Source organism: Myotis brandtii, unplaced genomic scaffold, assembly GCF_000412655.1.
Source record: "Myotis brandtii unplaced genomic scaffold, ASM41265v1 scaffold137, whole genome shotgun sequence".
NCBI lineage: Eukaryota > Metazoa > Chordata > Mammalia > Chiroptera > Vespertilionidae > Myotis > Myotis brandtii.
Genome location: NW_005354874.1, coordinates 104,895 through 113,457, shown reverse-complemented (window position 1 = coordinate 113,457; position 8,563 = coordinate 104,895). Strand labels below are relative to the sequence as shown.

The 8,563-nt window shown below is 39.9% G+C and overlaps 1 long non-coding RNA gene across 1 annotated transcript in view; it reads right to left on the bottom strand.

The window, feature by feature from the left end:
- Positions 1–8,563, bottom strand: part of LOC106725109 — a 27,369-nt gene that overhangs the window by 16,843 nt on the left and 1,963 nt on the right. Inside the window, exon 2 of the long non-coding RNA XR_001360981.1 lies at positions 6,023–6,028. This is a non-coding gene — a long non-coding RNA (uncharacterized LOC106725109). The remainder of the gene's footprint in view (positions 1–6,022; positions 6,029–8,563) is intronic.

The window sequence follows — 8,563 nt, the reverse complement described above, 5'->3', positions numbered from 1 at the left end:
GCATCAGGCAGTCAGGCAGAAGCAGTTAGGGGCAATCAGGCAGGCAGGCAGGTGAGCAGTTAGGAGCCAGCAGTCCCAGATTGCGAGAGGGATGTCTGACTGGGGTCCCTGATTGGAGAGAATGCAGGCTGGGCTGAGGGCACCCCCGCCCCATGAACGAATTTTGTGCACCGGGCTACTAGTATATAGTATATATAAAGCAAAACAATTGAGTACTGAAACAAAATAAACAAAAATATATAGTGAATGATTTATATAGCAGTCAATTTTTCTCTGATCAATTAGACAAAAAAAGTAAATCTGAATACAGAGGATTTGGATTAACTCATTGATATAACTGACCTATTAGGTACTGATCTGAACCCTGCATTGATTAATGCATAGAGTAGATTGAATACAACAATACTGGGTGAATGTTGAAACTTTCAGAAAAAAATGTGGGGGCAATAAATCCTTACAGTTTTGCACTAAAGCAGATCCCTTATTCTGAAGCCTTATTAAGCACACGCACACACACACACACACACACACACACACACACACACACACACTACAGTCTCACCACACTTAAAGTGTGATAACTCTATTTGAAATATTTGTGAACAATCCAGAAAAAGATCATAATTATAATACAAATTGACTAAGTAGGGCTTATTCTAGGAACATGAAACATTTCACTATAAAGAAACTGATTAATATAATCTACCTTCTCAATAGTACAATGAAAACACAATTATATGGTTATTTTGATATTTAATAACTTCACTTGAGAAATTTCAGATATGCTTTAATTAAAAAAATCAACCAGGCTAGGATTGGAGGAATACTCCTTTAAAGTGAGTTTTAAAAATCAGTATCAAAACATCAGTATTGGTATTTGCTCCTCTTAATGATAAAGCACTAGGACAGTGATGGCGAACCTTTTGAGCTTGGCGTGTCAGCATTTTGAAAAACCCTAACTTAACTCTGGTGCCGTGTCACATATAGAAATTTTTTGATATTTGCAAGCATAGTAAAACAAAGATTTATATTTTTGACATTTATTTTATATATTTAAATGCCATTTAACAAAGAAAAATCAACCAAAAAAATGAGTTCGTGTGTCACCTCTGACACGCGTGTCATAGGTTCGCCATCACTGCACTAGGAGCACCTCCTGTAAAATTAGGGAAATGACAAATAATATGGTTTCCTTTATTGTGAACTTTAAAAAAAGACATTTCAGCCTGTGTAATTAAGTTAATAAACATAAATAATTGAGGAGTCATTGATGAAGGGGAGGTCCAATTATTATTTGTAGATGATTTGATTATTGACCTCAGAAGTCCAAGAGCATTGGTAAATAAAATATTAAACTTATAAAGAGGATTCAGTAATTTCCCTAGGTACAAAATGAATTTTCTGAAATCTATAGCTTTTCTTCTATAGCAAAAATAACTCATCATTATGTTTGCCACCATAATTTGAATTACAAAAATGGTCTCTCTCTGGCAAATGCTTCACATAAATTATGTTAAGTACTTTTTAAATTATTCCCATTTTACAGAAAATGAACTGAAACTTGGAGTGATGATGGTCTTGCCCAGGGTGAGGCAGCCCAAACCTGAAATAGACAACATCATATCCAGGTTTTCTCTGTTCTACAGCCTCTACCCCTTCTATTCTGCAATACTATCTCATAGAAGTTAATATTTAGGCCAAATGAAAGCCCCTGAGGCTAAAACTAGTATTTTGATACCTCATTGGTGGTCATTAAATTTGGATGTACATGCAATTACTTTGTTCAAGTACATAAAAAAATTAAGAATGACTCACTTATGTGAAAATTCAGTCTCTAGTTGGAGAAGCCTACACTGAACTACCTGCCTCTGAACTGAACTGCCTGCCTGTATTGTGTTTCTGTCATCTGAGCCAGCCCTTATAAAGGAGTTCCTGAAGTCCTATTTCAGCCAATAGGATTCAAGATTTTCCAATTCAATTGAAGCTGTGCAGCTATATCCCTGTCAACATCTTCACTGATGAATAAGAGCAACTCATTTTTGACCAATCACAACAGTGCCTTTACACCAATCAAACTTTGAAGTTTGGAGTCTTGATTTGCATGAGGATGGATCAATCAGGGACCAGGGGTGGGGAAAATTCTGTCTATATAATGCAGCTTCTCTCTGGCTCTGGCTCTGGCTCAGAGAACATACTTTTCCTTTCCACCAAAGACTGAAGACTGTGTTTTCCTGGCTGAACTGAAAATCCGAAGATCTCTCACCAGAGCAGACCAATGAAGGCCAGAGCAGACTGGCACAGAACAGAGCAGATCAGTGAGGAGCAGAGTAGAGTGGTTTAGCCTGAGAGGGACCTGGCCCTAGGGTTGCCTCACAGATGTGCTGGATCACAATTGAGCTTTTTCGAACTGAGTGCAGTTTTCTTCTTCTCTGCACCCCAAATTGGGGATTCCTGTTGGTGTTGAAATGGTACCAATGACCACCTAGTTGACAATCTTAAAAGTCTTGATCAAATTGTTGGAGGAGGTAATTGAGAGGATGTAAGCACCCACTGACTCAGGCAATCGGAGCCTGATCACTCCCTCCCCTGTTCTTGGAATGTAGGTTCTGTTCACCATTTCCACAATGGGCGTGTTTTCAATGACACAGCCTTGAGAGAGCAATGTGTTGTTGAGACAGTCTGGCTGGTATACTTTGACTGAACCCTATTAAGATCTCTGTATAAACTTTTAAGATTCTGGCAGGTGGGTGTGGAAATCTACTCATCTTGCAGCCATCCCAGACAAGCCTCCCTGGCTTATTAAATCTACCTACCACTTGTCAATCTGGAGTGGTCTGCCTCTTCAGTCTCTCCTTGACCTCTGTGTAAGGGGGCCAATTTTGTTAATCTTCCCCTGAGGATGTTTTTCCATTGCTTTCAAGAGAGAATGGAAGGGAGGGACACACACACACACACAGATGTGAGAGTGACACATTGGTTGGTTGCCGACTGGTTGCCTCCCACATGTGTGTCAACTGGAGCAAGGAGTGAATCAGTACCTCAGGTATGTGCCCTTGACTGGGAATCTAACCCACGACTCCTCATTGCCCCAGTAGACATTCTAACTACTGACCAACAACAGCCTGGACAACAATACTTTAACCAATGAAACTTATTTAATATCTATCATGTATTAGATATTGTGCGAGGCATGAGGCATACAATCATGCTACAAAAAGTAAATTCTCTAACATCCATGGCTTAACACAAAGAGAAGACCATTGTGGACATTCTGCTTTGGATAACTTTTCTACTGTTTGTGACTCAGGTTCTTGACATCTTCAGTTCATGGCTTGTAAGATCTTTCTCTGTCCAATTCAGTTTAAGGAAAAAGTACAGATCATTGCAATATAATTTTATATTGGTCTGTTCTTGAAATGGTCCATATTTATTTTGCCCACATTCCTTTGGCCAGAATTCAGTCATATGGCTACACACAACAAGCTCGGATATGTCGCCTAGCTATGTGCCAAAATAATTACTAAAACATACTTTCTTCCTGCTCATTTGGCCCTTGCAACATAGTTGGGGAGGTGGACATTAATTAGGTGACATATCAAACCAATGGTCAGTTTCAACTGTGACAGTTCTATGTAAGGGGAGGAATATTCCTTATAGCTGGTTGACCTAATTAGAGAGGCCAGAAGTCTCACTTCTGAAGTAGTGAGACTTGGGTCTCAAAGATGAGTCAGTAAAAGAAAGAAGGGAAAAGTGCAAAGATGCTGGGAAGGTGGGACAAGGAAACACAATGCTAGAGAAAAAGCAGTATGAGGCTGCAGGGGTCCTAACCTGTGGAGCCTGTAGACCACTTAGGATTCTAAATCCTATCCCATGGGCTATGCAAAACCATTGAAGAGTTTTGGGTAGTGAGCTGATCTGATCAGATTTACATCTTGAAAATAAATAACTCTGGCTGCATTGTGAACATGGGTTTGGGTTGGGGGAAAATAAATGTGGGGAAGCCTTTGGGAGACTGCTGTGGGATGATAATGACTTAGATGTGGCTGGTGGAGGTGGAGGTGGGAAGAAGTAGAAGTAGAGAGACATTTAGGAGGTGAATTCAACAGACTTTGTGATACACTAGACTTCTTTATTTATCTGTTTAGCCTTTTTGCTGGAGGGTTTGCATCTTATCTGCGTAGCTTCTGTGTTTATTGATGAATTTTAAAACTGGGCAATGTTGCTGGGGAGCAGAACGTTTAGATAGCCTTGGAGCAGACTTAAGCAGAACTGACACAGAGCTATAATTGCTATTGACCTGGTATCCTTTCTTATCATCGTTCTCTGTCAAAACCTTCATCTTCTCCCTTTGATTCCACTGGTTCCTCTTGATGTCAGGGGTAGAGAAAGAAGGTCTGTAAAATTCATTTGTTCTCTGATGTACTGTGTTTCCCTATGGGCATTTACATTTGAAAAGAAGTATTAAATACCCATTTAAAGAAAAATAAAGCAGTGGTGCTTTGAATATTTGGGGGAAGGTGGTCGTCAAATCATTTAACACAGATACCATTTTCAGTTCGTTTAATAAGCCATTCATTCTGGTTCTACTTGTGATATCCTGACTCTGGTAGGAGAATTTCCTTAAGGCAGCCAAGACCTCGAGTTTCCCAGCATAACTAAGACCTGCTGTTTCTTCTGGGTGGAAATAAGATCGGTAGCTTCAGTCTTCTACAACTTGACACAACTGGGCAGAATTCGAAAGCCAGAGTGATATTCTATTTTTTGCTGAAAATATACATATGCTAGAATTATAAAATATTTTTGTATGTACACAAAAATTAAGAAAACAAAAATATGCACTCTATTTGTGTGTATGTATACTTACAGAAGCCACAAACCACTCTCAAAAGCTTTATTTACCAATGGCTCTTCCACTGTGGTTAAGAATTTGCTGCTTTATTTGAAAGCAGATTATAGAAAACCATGCTCCTTTTCTCTTACTCTCCTCTCCTGCAGCTAAAAATATGGAAGCAGGACTGAGGTCCTGTGAGGTGACACCTGTTTTATCCATACATGTCTCTGCATGTGTGTATGTGTGCGGGTGGGTACCTATGTGAGTCAGTCTTTTCAATCAGCCATCTCACCAGATCAGCCCCCAAGACATACACACTTGCTTTTGAGCTGACATCAAGGTTCAAAAAACAAGGTCCCTCTAGCAGGAACAGGGATGCAAAACAAAATTTTGTTGCTTGCAGATGTATCCCAGTGTCAGAAAAACTCCATGTGTACCTGTTCGAATGGATCTCAGGTGATTTTTAGTGTCCCAGCATTCGGCTGGCATAAAGAATGTAGTGTGATTCTTCATTTATTTTACAATTCAGTGAGCACCAAATTAACTTTAATAGCTGTGATCAACATACACATGCACACATACCTCTCCATCCCCAATTTAAAAAATAAAGTTTTATCACATTTGGCTAATAATAAACACTTGATTTCAGCTCTTCTTTTTTTAACACCGTGAAACTATTTTATGCCATTTAATTATTTAATCATAGGATTTGTAAATTTTTTTCAAGGAACGTTGTGATACTCCATCTGTAGCCTGTAAGTGTTGCTGATATTTGTATTTAGGAGATATGTAGTGATGTTCATTAATCTTGAATGTAGAGTTGGGACAGGGATGGCGCAAATGCCACACATCCTGTGGTTCTCAACCTTGGCTGCACATTAGAATCACCTGGGAATCTTTTTAAAATCCTGATTTCTGGGCCTAATCTTCCAGAAATTCTGTTTCTTTGTTATGGGGTAGGGCCACAACATTAGTAACAAAGAAACAGAATTTCCAGAAGATGAGGCCCAGAAATCAGGATTTTAAAAAGATTCCCAGGTGATTCTAATGTGCAGCCATGGTGGAGAACCACTGCATGTAGAGTAAATTAAAGCAGGACAGTAAGAGGTTGATGTTTGGATTCTTGCGATGGGTTTTAAGAGACTCTGGCCATACATTCTGCCCCCTCCCCCATCTGAATATTCTCAGAACCACCAACTATTGACAGCCACCTTTGAACCTTATGCTAAAGCTGGAACAAAGCTGATTTTAATTATGATTTTGACCATTGCTACCAATATACTCAGTGAGTAATGGGAGTGAGTTCTTCCATCCAGCCCTTATGATCATAGCTGGAAAACATCTCCTCCATCCCCAGTTCCTTTTCACCCAGTGATATGTCTGAAAGAGGGTTTAGAACACTAGCACACAAATCATGGGGGAAAGAAGAAAAACCATTGGTTTAATTTGTGTTCTAATGGGAAGGACAGATGGAAAAATGAAATTTAATTCCTTTATTTGAATATCCCAACCATTATTAAGTACAAAGTATTAAATGAAAATGTAGATTGACAGGTTAAGAGGTTTGTGTTGTGGAAGACTGATACATCAGAATCAACTGGGTTAAAAAAAGTTTTCAAACTTTTTTTTTAATCTGTAGAACTTTCTTTTTTATCAGCATTATGCCAGGAATTCCATATATAGGTTGTATAAAAACAAAGTTCCACTGGTAGACCTGATGGTCTCAAGGCTCATATACTCAGCTTAAAATCTTTATGGGACCTTAGTGCACTGTGGAACCCAATTTGAGAAACAACTCATTAACTTGAACCCTTTGCTTAAAAAGATACTAATGGCCAGGAAGCAGCAGAGGGCAGCAGAAATGCGGAAGTTGACGCAGAGAGGGCAGAGGAAGTGTGCCTACATGCAACGTGGCCATTCACTGCTTCTATGGCAGGAGGTTGGTATACTTTCATGCTACATTGGGCTTATTTATATATTTGGTCATTATCAGACAAAGGGTATTTCTCAGGGCACAGGACCGTAGCTATTCATCACTGTTGACTATACAGAATGCTTGTTGGGCTGTGTGTATAGTGATAGTGGTGTATTTTGTGTAGGGGAGAGGGGAGGTACTAACAGCTGATAGAAAACTCCTAGGGCAGAACCTAGAAAATTATAAGGAAACGATTACAATATGACATAGCTATTTTCACAATACTGGTTGGCCCATTTCACTATGTGTTTTATTTTTTATTATTTATTGATTATGGGAGAGAGAGAGAGAGAGAGAGAGAGAGAGAGAGAGAGAAAGATTTGGTCCACTTATTTTATGCATTCATTGGTTGATCTTGTATGTGCCCTGACTGGGGATCACACCCACAACCTTGGTGTCTCAGGATGATGCTCTAACCAAGTGAGCACCCAGCCAGGGCTCACTAAGTATTCTAATTATCTATATACACGCCTGCCCTATACACCTATCTCGAAATTTTTCAGTAAATTCAATGTAGGAAGAGTATTGCCCCCATTCAAAGACTAGGAATAAGGCAAAGGTCTCCAACATAGAAAGTAGGCAGAGCCCTACCTGGTTTTGCTCAGTGGATAGAGCTTTGGCCTGCGGACCAAGGGTCCCCGGTTCGATTTCGGTCAAGGCCACATGCCCAGGTTGCAGGCTCGATCCCCAGTAGGGGGCGTGCAGGAGGCAGCAATCAATGATTCTCTCTTATCATTGATGTTTCTATCTCTCTCTCTCCCTCTTCCTTCCTCTCTGAAATAAATAAAAATATACTTTAAAAAAACGTAGGCAGAGAGTCATTCCATATTTACTGAGCAAATATTTGCACGTAGGCAATGTGCCACATTCTGTTCTAAGCACTGGGGATAGAATCTGAAGCAAGCAGAGAAATCCTGACAACCTCCAAAAAGGTTAAATGAAGGTCATGAAGATCATGTGCAAAGGGCAGGTGAAGAATGCTCATGGAAAACTTACTGTGTGAATTACTCTATATTCATTCATAGAAATTACAGAGCATAAGGAATCTCATATAATAAGAGAAGACCAAATGACAGATAATAGGACCAAAGAAGGAGCTAGTAAGTAAGCAGGTAGCACTCAAACCTGAAAACAAAAATAACACCATGGATTTCCATGAGTATTTCCAAAAGCGATAAGCAGAGTAGAGGCTTATCTTTTATCTGCCTTCCACAGGCAGTGGAGGCTTGGGGATTTCCACAGCCTGGGTGTGGACTGTCCTGGGGAAAGAGCCTTAGTGGGGTTGTCACAGGTCCTGGTGAAAGAGTGAGGCGCCCCCGACTGAGAGACTAGAGGTGCGCCCCGGCTTCCCCAGGGCTGTGGAAGGGGCCCTGGCTGTACATGTGTGTCCATTTGTGAGAATTCACGGAGCTGTGTGTTGACTTTTGCACTTTTTACTTGGTAGTTTTGAACTCAATAACAAGTTTACTAAAAACAATTGAGGTATATAGGTGATGATGAGAAGGGAATGAAATTCTTGAGAGAGAACAATGTGAAAAGCATATTTCAAGGCTGTGCTTATATGTGTGGTGGAGAGACAGAAAGATAAAGAAGGAGCGAGAGGCGAGGGGAAGGGAGAGAGAAATGCAGTTCTTTATTCTTAGAGCATCATGAATAAAATTCATAAGTTACACTTACACCATAGGAAGAGATAGGCATAGCCCTTCAGAAATTTTTTTTTTAAGTTGGAAGAAATAGAATGACTATGAAAAAGGGGG